The sequence below is a fragment of the Zingiber officinale genome, chromosome 1B, assembly GCF_018446385.1.
Source record: "Zingiber officinale cultivar Zhangliang chromosome 1B, Zo_v1.1, whole genome shotgun sequence".
NCBI classification, from domain to species: Eukaryota; Viridiplantae; Streptophyta; class Magnoliopsida; order Zingiberales; family Zingiberaceae; genus Zingiber; species Zingiber officinale.
Window position 1 is genome coordinate 131,413,749 of NC_055986.1, and position 15,143 is coordinate 131,428,891.

Consider the following 15,143-nt stretch of genomic DNA (forward strand, 5'->3'; position numbering starts at 1 on the left):
TGTACACAATTCCAATTAACTAAGTTAGTCATAAGAAAGTACTTCATTCTTACCTTCCAAAACACGAAGTCGTCGCGATCGTAGAAGGGTGGAATCGTGACGTCTTCTCCAAGTCCATCCATTCTCTAGCTTGTGCTCCCTTGGGTGTTAATCCGACGAAGAGCAACCTTGCTCTAATACCACTTGTTAGGACCTTCGGATAGCAGCTAGAGAGGGGGGGGTGTGAATAGCCAACCCCAAATTTTTGTTTCTTCCTACAATTTAGGTTAGCGCAGCGGAAATACAATGTAGAAACGAAAGTAGAGAAGATCAAACCTCAAACACGATGATGTAACGAGGTTCGGAGATGATACTCCTACTCCTCGGCGTGTCCGTAAGGTGGACGAAGCCTATCAATCCGTCAGTGGATGAGACCCCGGAAAATCGGCTAATAGAAACTCCTTCTGGGTGGAGAAATCTCGCCACAAACTTCTTCTCGTCGACTGGATGAAGCAGCAACTTCACGAAACACCTACAACAGCAGGAACCAGCCGAAGGAAGCTTCCACGAAGCTTCAGGAAGATGAGAGCTCAGCAAAGCTCTGATTGCAGAAAGATCAGAAAGAAAAGGAGAGCTCTAGCTCCTGTAGCCCTCGACCTGTTATATAACCTGCGAAGAAGAAGACACATAAACTAGCCGTTGTGTCGCAACGGCTAGGGCCTGGACCGATCAGGCTCCACCCTGATCGGTCCAGACCTTCTCTGATCGGTCTTGGGACCCATCAGGACCTATGCTGATCGGTCCCCAGACCGATCAAGACCTATGCTGATCGGTCCCCAGACCGATCAGCACGCTTCACAGAGAGTTGCCCAACTCTCTGATCGGTCTGTGGACCGATTAGGACTCAAGTGGATCGGTCCACAGACCGATCCCCCTCTTTCTTCTCCTGATCTTCTTCGCTTCTGTATGATTACTGAGGTCACTAGACCGATCAGGTAATTCACAGAAACACACTGTTTGGTTACTGATCGGTCACCAGACCAATCAGTCAACCAGCGTATCACTGGATCGGTCACCAGACCGATCCAGGTTTAGAGCTCCCAGCCCTAAACCCTACCTGGTCCTGAGAACGAGCTACCGAGCCCTCTCTGACCTAGTCCGGAGAACGAGCTGCCGAGCCCTCTCCGACTTCGTCCGGTCTAGAGAACAAGCTATCGAGCCCTCTCTGACCTAGTCCAGAGAACGAGCTATCGAGCCCTCTCCGACTTCGTCCGGTCCAGAGAACGAGCTACCGAGCCCTCTCTGACTTAGTCCGGAGAACGAGCTACCGAGCCCTCTCCAACTTCATCCGGTCCAGAGAACAAGCTCCCGAGCCCTCTCTGACCTAGTCCGGAGAACGAGCTACCGAGCCCTCTCCGACTTCCACGTCCGGTCCAGAGAACGAGCTCCCGAGCCCTCTCTGACCTAGTCCTGAGAACAAGCTACCAAGCCCTCTCCGACTTCCCATGCCAAGTCTCCATACTTGGACTTTTCCCATGCTAAGCTCCCTGCTTGGACTTTTCTGTGTCAAGTCTCCATACTTGGACTTTTCCGTGCCAAGTCTCCATACTTGGACTTTTCCCGTGCCAAGCTCCCTGCTTGGACTTTTCCGTGCCAAGTCTCCATACTTGGACTTTTCTCGTGCCAAGCTCCCTGCTTGGACTTTTCACCAGATGTCTGGTCAACCTTGACCTATCTGGATTTCCCTTGCCTGGCTTCACTCACCAGGACTTTCACCTGGCTTCACTCACCAGGATTTCCCGAATCAGGTCGACTCACCTTGGGTCAACTAGGTCAACCTTGACCAAAGATTGCACCCACAATCTCCCAAGTTTGTATTATGTCAAACATCAGAATATAACTTTTCTAGTCTCGTCAAACATCATAATAGAACTTTTCTATTCTCGTCAAACATCAAAATACAACTCGAGTCAGGTCAACTCGAGTCAGGTCAACCAGGTCAACCTTGACCTAAGGTTGCACCAACAAATAGGAGGGGTGTATCCAGGGGGACCGAGTTTGATAACCTCGTAACTGCCCTACCATTCTCCAAATGCCACACATTTTGGAATATTCACCATTCCTATCAGTGAGCCTGTGTAGGGCATAAACCTATTTTAAGGATAGGGAAAACAACATTAGTATTGAGTGGTCTTGGAGGAGATGATGTCAGGATTCGCCTTTGAAGGAGAACGCTGGCAATTAGGGGGTGAGACGAAGATGTTGTAACGCCCCGCCCCTCCTACTAAGGGGACGGAGGTTACTTTACACATACATACCTACTTACTACAGCGGAAGTCTTATTTATAGAAATTAAAAACTTTTCTTTTCTTTAAAATCACCATGACTAATCACCTGGACATATAAAACCACATAGCATACTTAACATGATTTTTAAGTCATAATACCCAAACACATAATTAAATGTCATGGAGTCATAAAGCAGTAACATAAACTAGGCATAGTTCTTATTAAACAAAAGCAGGTCTTTCTCCTTTAGCCAAGCCACTACCACACACATCCTTCTAGCCCCTCCTGCTGCTCCCCTAGTTCATCCATTCCTTGCCTTTATCTGTGGTACAAGAAAGTAAGCTGTGAGCACTTATAGCTCAGTAAGTTCCTTTCATACTCACAAAAAAAACCGTATAGCATATCAAAATCACAAGACATAACGCATGGAGACAATTTCATCATATCATGCAGCATATCATGGCATATCGTAACATAATCGTAAGGTATCATGGCATAACATAACATGATCATCAAATACACCCTGACATATCATAACATCATCATAAATATCATGGCATAATCATAAGGTATATGCAAGGTGAATTTCTAAACATGTATCATGAAAACATATGCAACATGTCTTTTGAAAACTTATAATATACATACTTAAACATAATCTCAACATAAGGGGGGGCCCCGGCTTGTACCACATACATAAATGCGCGCGTCCTATGTAGGTCCAAGGTAGCAAGTCTTGAACCCTACAAGACATACATACTAGGCCCGTTTCTTAGTCCATCGACCTAGGGGCACTTAGGAGTCCATCCCTAACGAGGTCCATTTCTTAGTCCATCGACCCCGGGGCGCTTATGGAGCTCACCTTGGTACAAGCCTTAAAAGTAAAGTAGCATGTCATACATATCATAATTCTTAACCCATCATTCATGTCATATTCATATCATGAAGAGTGCTCCTAGTCCCAAGTGATAGGGAAGCAACTCTTAGGCATAACATAAAGCATGTATAATTGGGCACACAGCACATCATGAATTTGGGCACACATCACATCATGATCACATGCATAATTGGGCACACAACACATCATGAACTTGGGCACATAGCATATCATAAATTTGGGCACATAGCACATCATAAATTTGGGCACATAGCACATCATCATGCATAGGTCATAAGCATACATAAATGAGTATAGCAGCATGGCATATTCTTATCATATCATAAAGCATTGCATGTGAGGTACATGGGAAATCATAATTAGGTCTCTAACCCTAATTTCATGTAGTGGCCGAAACATGTAGTTGTAGCCTAGGTTAGCAAGCAACATAAAAGCATATGAACCCTAAACCTTTATCATATCCTATATCATAAGGAACACCTTGAGCATGTTTAGTTTGGGTTCTAAGCTTCCTAGGTCTTTACTTATATGATCATGGCCGAAACTCATCAAGCATCAAATTAGGTTATAAGCAACATACAAACATGTAGACCCTAAACTAATGTCATATCATATATCATAAGGAACAACTTGAGCATGTTTAGTTTGGGTTCTAAGTTCTCTAAGCTTTTAACCTTATCATGGCCGAACCCTAGCAAGCATGATTCTAAGTTACAAGTAGCATGAAAGTATTGAACCTTAAACCAATATCATAACACATATCATGAGGAACATCATAAGCACATTTAGTTTAAGTTCCAAACTTCCTAAGCCCTTTAATCTAAGGTGGCCGAAACTTGTTAAGCATGGAAACTAGGTTTCTAGTGGCATAAGAGCATGGAAACCATAAACAAATTTCATAGAATTTATTACAAGCTAGAAACATCATGAGCATATCTAAGTTTGGGTTCTACGTTTCCTAGGCCTTTAAACTAATGGTGGCCGAAACATATAAGACATAGACTAGTTTTCATGTGACATAAAAGCATGGAAACCCTACACAAATTTCATGGCATTTATTACAAGGAACAACATGAGCAAACTTAGTTTAAGTTCTAAGCATCCTAGGTCTTAAAACCTTGTGTGGCCGAAAGTTATAGAGCATGTAACCAAATTTCTATGCAACAAACAAGCATAAGAACATCAAGTTAGTTTCATATCATTTCATCAAGAAGGTCATGAGCATCTTAGACTTGTTTTAAACTTTCCTAGGCCTCAAATCTTAACATGGCCAAATCTTCATAAACATGAAATAGAGTTCAAATCAACATACAATCATGGGCATATCATATTAGCTTCATATCTTATCTTAAGGAAATCATGGCATGCTTAGTTTTAGGTTTAAAGCTCTCCTAGGCCCTTAGTTCTACCATGGCCGAATGTTCATAAGCATGAAAATGAAGTTCCAATCAACATCCGAGTAAGAGAAAATGTTAACAACACCATTACCATAGGACACATATCATAAGAACAAGGGAGCATGTTTAGTTTGAGTCTTAAGCTTACCTAGTTCTTTTGTTCATGCTTTGCCGAGAGTCTAGGATCATGAATCTAAGTTCTAACTAAACATTCTAGCATAGAAACATTAGGTTAACCTCCTACCATAAGATACATGTCGCAAGAAATATAATGAGCATATCTAGTTAGGTCTTAAAATTTTTTAGATTCTTCTTTTTTTTGTCTTGGTCGAAATTTTCATGAAGCAACCCTAGGTTTTTAAGCAATCTATCTTCATGAAAACCACATGAGCTATTGTACCACAGGTGAGGGGAAGCTTACATAGTTTTCGCTTGTTGATCCTTAAGGAAGTGGTACCCTTGTGAGGAGGGAGGAGAAGTTTCTCTTCCTAGTTTCCCTTTTTGTTTTTCTTCTTCTTGTATGAGGTAGACCTTGAGACTCCTTGCTAGTATTTGTTTTCCCTTAGAGAGAAAACCTAAACTTGGCTTTTGGAGATGAGGGAGGAGAGCTCTAGTTCTCGGTGGAGAAGGGAAAGAGGATGAGGAAGAAGAAGATTTAGAATTTCCCTTTCTCTTTTCTCCTCTAATCCTTTTATTCATCATGGGAAGGATTCTTGTCCCCATTCCCCCCCCCCCCCCCCCCCCCTTCTTTAACTTCTCTTTAATTCCCACGAAAATGAGAAGGGAGAGAGGAGAGGAAGGCAATTTACCTTTTGCTTGCTTCTTCTCTTAACCAAGAGGAAGAGGAGGTAAGCCACTTGGTTTTCTGTTGCTCTTTTTTTAGTTTTCTTTTATTTTCTCCTCACCTTTAACTAAAATTTTCATTCCTTCCTATCCAAATATTATTCATTATCCTAGTGGTTATCATACATCAATTAATCTTCATTATTTGTGGGAGGTTCAAGGTTCAAACCTTGACCTCACCTCTTCTTATTTCTATTATTTTTTTTTTGATTCCTCTTACTTTCATGCTCTAAAGAAAATACTATCCATATACTTATCTTATAATTTCGTGGGTGTTACAGTACCCCATACCTCATAGAACGTTTGTCCTCGAACTTAAAATTGCTCCGAATACTTTTGTTTCATATCATTTTCTTGTTCCCACGTGGCTTCCTTATACTGTTGATTTTGCCACAGGACCTTTACTAAGGGTACTTCTTTGTTCCTTAGTCTTTTGACGTCTCGATCCAATATCTGAATTGGTCGGCTCTCGTAGGTTAGGTCCTCTTGCACTTGTATTGTCCGTGGTTCGACCACTTGGTCCGTGCTCGGAATACATTTCTTTAGCATCGAAACGTGGAACACGTTGTGAATGGCTGACATCTCTTGAGGTAACTCTATTTCATAAGCTACTTTGCCGATTCTTTTCAGAACCTGGTATGGTCCCACATAGCGCGGGCTTAGCTTTCCCTTCTTACCGAACCTCATTACTCCTTTCATAGGAGCTACCTTGAGGAATACTGAGTCTCCGACACTGAACTCCAATGGCCTTCGTCGCTTATCCGCATAATTCTTCTGTCGACTCTGAGCAGTTTCTATTCTTTGGCGGATATTCTGTATAACACGGGTGGTGTTATCGATAAGCTCCGTTTGAAATCCCATCTCTTTCTTTTCACCGCTTTCATACCAACATATAGGGGATCTACATTTTCTACCATACAGAGCCTCATAGGGCGTCATCCCAATAGTAGCCTGGTAGCTATTGTTGTAAGTGAATTTTGCTAAGCATAAATATCGGCACCAGCTTCCTTTGAAGTCTAAGGCACAAGCCCGTAGCATGTCTTCTAGCACTTAGTTCACCCTCTCTGTCTGTCCGTCGGTTTGAGGGTGGAAGGAAGTACTGAATAATAGCTTTGTGCCAAGAGCCTTCTGAACACATTCCCAAAAATGTGAAACAAAGCGACCATCTCTGTCGGAGATGATGGTCTTAGGGGTCCCGTGTAGTCTAATAATTTCCTTGACATACAATTGAGCAAGTTGCTCAATTGAATGAGTCATCTTAATTGCCAGAAAATGGGCGGATTTGGTTAATCTATCCACGATTACCCATATAGCGTCATAGCCGTTTGTTGTCTTGGGTAATCCTGAAATAAAGTCCATAAAGATATCTTCCCATTTCCATTCTGGAATTTGGACAGGCTGCAGTAATCCTCCCGGCCTCTGGTATTCTGCTTTAACCCTCTGACAGGTCAGACAGGCACTGACGTACTGAGCCACATCTCTTTTCATACCGGATCACCAGAATTTCTTTTTCAAATCCTGGTACATTTTGGTGGATCCCGGATGCATTGCATAGGGCGTTGAATGAGCTTCTTCTAATATCTTCCCTCGCAACTCGGGATCCTCGGGAATACATAATCGATCCCTAAGGTATAATATTCCACTGTCCGCGATACGGAATCCGTCATTCTTTCCTTCTAAGATCTCTTGTTTAATCCTTTGGAGACTTTGGTCACTGGTTTGCTTCTCTAATATATTGTCGAATAGGGTGGGTGCTATGGTCAGGGTGGAGAGTTGCCCGGACATAATCTCGACCACCCCATGACACAAAATGTTTCTCAGTTTCCCGATAGATTCGACCACTGGTTTGCCTTCAGTATTAAATAAAACTTTAGCATATTGGCTAGAAATAGGCGGCTGACCTGTGACGACAGTAGAGGCATTCGCCACATCTTCTTTGGTAAGCGCGAAAACCCTGGCGTTCGTCGTCGCTGGCGGGGCTTCAAATCTCCCTTGGCAGATCGAAGTCCCTTCTATAACAGTTTGCATCTGGTGTAGCTGTGAAGGGGCACTCCTGTTCTGGTTATTCTGCGGGGGTGGTGCCTGAAACCGAGTAGGACAGTCTCTGGCCAAATGTCCTTCCTGTCCGCAATTATAGCATTTTCTTGTACCTTTGTGACATAATCCGGAATGCAGCTTCCCACAAATAGTACACTGAGGGTATTTCGGTTGCTTATTCACTAGACCACCTTTAGCATTGTCCCATTGCTTCCTTTTCCCGGTAGGGGTTCCTTTCCAGCCTGTTTTGGTACTCTGAGGTCTCTGTCCTTCTGCTTGTGCCTGATTCTTATTCTCTTTCATTGCTTTCTGATAGTGTTCTGTAATTAGGGCACTGCTGACCAGTTCCTCTGTAGTCTGCGGCCTATTAATTCCGCCGGCCACATTAAGTGCTATCTCAGGTCGGAGCATTTTCAGCATCAGTCTCACCCTTTCTCTTTCTGTGCTGATCAATTCTGGACAAAGATGTGCTAGACGGTTGAAGCGCTTTACTGCTTCGTTCACTGATAAGTCACCTTGCCGGAACTCGGTGAACTCGTCGAAATGCCGGTTCGTCACTTGCATATGGAAGAACTCTTCGAAGAAGTCTGTCTCGAAGTCCGTCCAATTCATCAGATTAATTTGTCTCTTAGCTTTAACTCTTTCCCACCACATTCTCGCGTCTCCGGAAAAGCAGAAAGATACGCATTTGATCTTCTCCGATTCGGGCCAGTCCAGTAGTTCCACTATGCTTTCTACTGTCTTGAACCAGGCCTGGGCATCCCATGGCTCGCAAGTACCCGAGAAGTTCTCCGGCTTCAGCCTCAGCCACTGTATCAAGTAGGTCTCCTGTCGAACCACTGGGGCAGGGGCTACCGGTGGTACTGGTGCAACTATTGGCACGACGGGCACTGCATTATGATTTACTGGCGGGGTGGCAGGAGTTCCTTGTTGACCCATCAAAGTCGTGATCAGCTGTTGTTGTTCCGTGATCTGACGTTGGAGGTCGGTAACTACCTGAGTCAAATCTGGTGGAGTTACTGTCTCGTCTGCTCGGGTTGTACGTCTCTTAGTCATGCTTATCTTCATTAAATAACAATAAATTATTGTTATTCCTATTCGGCTGTCATAAGGTTATTACTATTCCTATCCTACCATCATGCATACCTAAACTAAATCAAAAAGAATAAGTAAACATGCATAATATTAAAGCATCATAAACAAAAATTAAATTAAGCATATAGATTCTTACTTGGAGCGGCAGGATGGAAGCTTGACATGTGTGTAGTGAAAAGGCTAACCTGGCTCTGATACCAACCTGTAACGCCCCGCCCCTCCTGCTAAGGCGACGTGAGTTACTTTACACATACATACCTACTTACTACAGCGGAAGTCTTATTTATAGAAATTAAAAACTTTTCTTTTCTTTAAAATCACCATGACTAATCACCTGGACATATAAAACCACATAGCATACTTAACATGATTTTTAAGTCATAATACCCAAACACATAATTAAATGTCATGGAGTCATAAAGCAGTAACATAAACTAGGCATAGTTCTTATTAAACAAAAGCAGGTCTTTCTCCTTTAGCCAAGCCACTACCACACACATCCTTCTAGCCCCTCCTGCTGCTCCCCTAGTTCATCCATTCCTTGCCTTTATCTGTGGTACAAGAAAGTAAGCTGTGAGCACTCATGGCTCAGTAAGTTCCTTTCCTACTCACAAAAAAAACCGTATAGCATATCAAAATCATAAGACATAACGCATGGAGACAATTTCATCCTATCATGCAGCATATCATGGCATATCGTAACATAATCATAAGGTATCATGGCATAACATAACATAACATGATCATCAAATACACCCTGACATATCATAACATCATCATAAATATCATGACATAATCATAAGGTATATGCAAGGTGAATTTCTAAACATGTATCATGAAAACATATGCAACATGTCTTTTGAAAACTTATAATATACATACTTAAACATAATCTCAACATAAGGGGGGGGGCCCGGCTTGTACCACATACATAAATGCGCGCGTCCTATGTAGGTCCAAGGTAGAAGGTCTTGAACCCTACAAGGCATACATACTAAGCCCGTTTCTTAGTCCATCGACCTAGGGGCACTTAGGAGCCCATCCCTAACGAGGCTCGTTTCTTAGTCCATCGACCCCGGGGCGCTTATGAAGCCCACCCTTGGTACAAGCCTTAAAAGTAAAGTAGCATGTCATACATATCATAATTCTTAACCTATCATTCATGTCATATTCATATCATGAAGAGTGCTCCTAGTCCCAACTGATAGGGAAGCAACTCTTAGGCATAACATAAAGCATGTATAATTAGGCACAGAGCACATCATGAATTTGGGCACACAGCACATCATGATCACATGCATAATTGGGCACACAACACATCATGAACTTGGGCACATAGCATATCATAAATTTGGGCACATAGCACATCATAAATTTGGGCACATAGCACATCATCATGCATAGGTCATAAGCATACATAAATGAGTATAGCAGCATGACATATTCTTATCATATCATAAAGCATTGCATGTGAGGCACATGAGAAATCATAATTAGGTCTCTAACCCTAATATCATGTAGTGGCCGAAACATGTAGTTGTAGCCTAGGTTAGCAAGCAACATAAAAGCATATGAACCCTAAACCTTTATCATATCCTATATCATAAGGAACACCTTGAGCATGTTTAGTTTGGGTTCTAAGCTTCCTAGGTCTTTACTTATATGATCATGGCCGAAACTCATCAAGCATCAAATTAGGTTATAAGCAACATACAAACATGTAGACCCTAAACTAATGTCATATCATATATCATAAGGAACAACTTGAGCATGTTTAGTTTGGGTTCTAAGTTCTCTAAGCTTTTAACCTTATCATGGCCGAACCCTAGCAAGCATGATTCTAAGTTACAAGTAGCATGAAAGTATTGAACCTTAAACCAATATCATAACACATATCATGAGGAACATCATAAGCACATTTAGTTTAAGTTCCAAACTTCCTAAGCCCTTTAATCTAAGGTGGCCGAAACTTGTTAAGCATGGAAACTAGGTTTCTAGTGGCATAAGAGCATGGAAACCATAAACAAATTTCATAGAATTTATTACAAGCTAGAAACATCATGAGCATATCTAAGTTTGGGTTCTAAGTTTCCTAGGCCTTTAAACTAATGGTGGCCGAAACATGTAAGACATAGACTAGTTTTCATGTGACATAAAAGCATGGAAACCCTACACAAATTTCATGGCATTTATTACAAGGAACAACATGAGCAAACTTAGTTTAAGTTCTAAGCATCCTAGGTCTTAAAACCTTGTGTGGCCGAAAGTTATAGAGCATGTAACCAAATTTCTATGCAACAAACAAGCATAAGAACATCAAGTTAGTTTCATATCATTTCATCAAGAAGGTCATGAGCATCTTAAACTTGTTTTAAACTTTCCTAGGCCTCAAATCTTAACATGGCCGAATCTTCATAAACATGAAATAGAGTCCAAATCAACATACAATCATGGGCATATCATATTAGCTTCATATCTTATCTTAAGGAAATCATGGCATGCTTAGTTTTAGGTTTAAAGCTCTCCTAGGCCCTTAGTTCTACCATGGCCGAATGTTCATAAGCATGAAAATGAAGTTCCAATCAACATCCGAGTAAGAGAAAATGTTAACAACACCATTACCATAGGACACATATCATAAGAACAAGGGAGCATGTTTAGTTTGTGTCTTAAGCTTACCTAGTTCTTTTGTTCATGCTTGGCCGAGAGTCTAGGATCATGAATCTAAGTTCTAACTAAACATTCTAGCATAGAAACATTAGGTTAACCTCCTACTATAAGATACATGTCGCAAGAAATATAATGAGCATATCTAGTTAGGTCTTAAAATTTCTTAGATTCTTCTTTTTTTTATCTTGGCCGAAATTTCCATGAAGCAACCATAGGTTTTTAAGCAATCTATCTTCATGAAAATCACATGAGCTATTGTACCACAGGTGAGGGGAAGCTTACATAGTTTTCGCTTGTTGATCCTTAAGGAAGTGGTACCCTTGTGAGGAGGGAGGAGAAGTTTCTCTTCCTAGTTTCCCTTTTTGTTTTTCTTCTTCTTGTATGAGGTAGACCTTGAGACTCCTTGCTAGTATTTGTTTTCCCTTACAGAGAAAACCTAAACTTGGCTTTTGGAGATGAGGGAGGAGAGCTCTAGTTCTCGGTAGAGAAGGGAAAGAGGATGAGGAAGAAGAAGATTTAGAATTTCCCTTTCTCTTTTCTCCTCTAATTCTTTTTATTCATCATGGGAAGAATTCTTGTCCCCATTCATCCCCTTTAACTTCTCTTTAATTCCCACGAAAATGAGAAGGGAGAGAGGAGAGGAAGGCAATTCACCTTTTACTTGCTTCTTCTCTTAACCAAGAGGAAGAGGAGGTAAGCCACTTGATTTTCTGTTGCTCTTTTCTTAGTTTTCTTTTATTTTCTCCTCACCTTAACTAAATTTTTCATTCCTTCCTATCCAAATATTATTCATTATCCTAGTGGTTATCATACATCAATTTATCTTCATTATTTGTGGGAGGTTCAAGGTTCAAACCTTGACCTCACCTATTCTTATTTCTATTATTTCTTTTTTTTTATTCCTCTTACTTTCATGCTCTAAAGAAAATACTATCCATATACTTATCTTATAATTTCATGGGTGTTACAGATGTCATCAGAGATTATGAGGAAGACTGAGATAGTGTCAGCTGCTAGGACTGATATGGAGTCCACTGCTGGGACTGAGAGTCTGAGAATGAGATGACGTCTAAGACTGAGATGGAGTCTGAGACTAAGATAAAGTCTGAGACTGAAATGAAATTTGAGACTGAGATGAAGTTTTATTCTAAAAGGGAGTCTTAGATTGAGAATGAGTTTAAAACTAAGATGGAGTCTACTATTGGGATTGAGAGAGAGTCTGAGACAGAAATAAAGTCCGAGATTGAGAGGGAGACTAAGATTGAGATGAAGTCTGAGATTGAAAGGGAGTCTAAGACTGAGATGAAGTTCACTGTTGGGACTGAGAGAGAGACTGAGACTGAGATGGAGTCCGCTGTTGAAACTGAGAGAGAGTTTGAGACTGAGATGAAGTTCGAGATTGTGATGGAGTCTGAGATTGAGAGAGAGTCAGAGACTAAGATAAAGTCCGAGACTAAGATGAAGTCCGAAATTAAGATAAAGTCCGCTGCTGGGAGAGAGTCTAAAACTATGATGAAGTCTAAGATTGAGATAAAGTCCGCCATAGAATGAGGGAGAGTGGATGAGGGTACTTAACAAGTTTGATCAGATTTGGGTCTCGCCTGAATGGACTTGGCGTGACTTTTACTGATAGGTTAATTGACACATGTGACACGTAAAGGCCGAAGGGAAACTACTACATTAGTAATTTTATATCTTCCTTGTCTTTTAAAAGAATTCTTCTGTATTTGCACGATCCTTCCATGCCATAGCCTATTTCGTGGCTTAAGTTTGGCCATTATTTAACTTTCTTTTGGTAAAATATAAGACTTTTCTTTTTACAAAATGCATGTCTCAAATTGATACTTAATCTTTTTAGCAGTGTTGGCATGTTTATCATCTATATGCTTTTAGTTTAATAGAAGTTAAACCAGCTAACATTCAATCTGGAGTGATTGATCCAGTTCAATAGAAGTTTCTAATTACTAGTTGTTTGGGTAAATCGAAAAGTACTTGTGACGAACAATCCATAGTCCAACATCATATGATCGTGCATCCCATTTAGAAAAAAACCCTAAAAATATATTATAATTAGGGATCAAATCATAAATATCTGAGTCATAACTTGATGTTCTTTCACGCACCATAGCCTAAGGGCACTTCTAGTTTGGCAGGGAATATACAGTGAGAAGTCATCCGGTGCCACCGATATCCCATGAGAATTGATCCCGACAATATCAAAATTCTACAACATCTATCATTGTCAACTGCTTATCAAATTGTTGACTCTTCTTATCATTGTCTTACATCTTCCGTTGGTTGTTCTCCTTGTGAATTTATGGGCATAACACTATCTATAAAATTCCTATAGTTTCTTTCGTCCTAGCAAATCAAATACTGCATATTCAACAAAAAATGTGCTTATCGATGAACTTGCGTAGGCATCGTGCCTTTTTTCATCGAAAACCTACATGTTTTTCAGCTGTTAATTGTTGTTCCACTGTGCCTATCTTCTTCTACCATAGTCAATACAAAGATGATGTTGGTTGCCCCAAGAGATTCAGATGAGCTGAAGGCAAAGACCTGAGCTTTATGAGAAATATGTGAGTTTCATTGAAGTTCTGTATATCTCTTTGATTATTTGTAATGTTTTTTTCAAAAAAAATATTTTCTTGCAATTTCCTATATAAGCTAGGCTTCTTTAAATTTGCTCATGTTGCCCACCGATTTCATTCACAATATATAGTTTATTTTTATCTCTAAAATTAAGAGAATGTTGGTTTGAACCATGAATGATAATAGGTTGTTCGCTAGAATCCATTTATAATTTTTGAATTTAGTCTGATGATCAATATAATTTTTTTATAATATTAGAACGACCGTTTAGAATTATTTAGTTTTAAGACACAGATATCTTAATTAAAAATAAATAAATATGAGGTGGCATTATATCATTAACGTGTTTCTCGTTTCATGCATTGTGACAATGGAATTTGCTCGTGTTGTTCACCGATTTCATTCACAATGTATAGTTTTCCTTGTCTCCGAAATCAAGAGAATGTTGGTTTTCATTGTTTGTTTTCTCTTGAGCAGACTCAATATGCAGTCTCTTTCATTATACACCTTCTATTCCTAGTTCATTAAATGCCTAATTAGGTCATTAGATTGAAATTCAGCACGTTCAACACATGTCTTCTCTCATACCTTAGTCATTGTACTAATAGCTAGTAGCCCTCCGTGATTTACCTCTTTCGTGTTAGCCTAGGAATGGATTGACGGAGATATTGGGGTGAACAAATCGCCATTTCCCACATTATACATCATCTCAGGCCCCTAGGGCTATCGTGTAGCAGTAAGGACACTCAGTTGTGTCCCAAACATACATAGTTCAATTCCCAGTTACAGTATATTTACAAGGATTTTTTCTCCAAATAGAATTTGCAATTAAGGGATGCTGGGCTTCTAGACTACCTGCTGTTGGTCACCCCAGGCTCAACGTTACCCGACCTAGTTAATCATTATACATCATCTCAAGGGCAGTGCAATGTTAAGAGATAGGATGAGCTCCCATGTAATAAGGATTTGATTCTCACTGATACAGTGAATAGGAAAGGGATCTTCAGTAGGGCCTAAGGGGTCAGTAGGCTAGCACAGGTGTCAGTGAAAGTCTCAGATTAGTCAAAAGGCCAAGTAGTTGGCCTAGTAGGCCCGTCTTCCCCCGATCAATTCCATCGATCGGATAAACTCTCTAAGGGCACCACTCTCGGCTCTTCCAGACTCGTCTTCTCCCGATCGGTTCCACTAATCTGACAAACTCTCTAAGGACCCCACTCCCAGCTCTATCGAATTCGCACAGGGCTCTGCTCTTATCACACCCTCAGGGTAAGGTTGCCCGATGAAAATCAGACATCACCACTCTTGTAACAATGACAATTGAAATCTAGATACATGGCCAC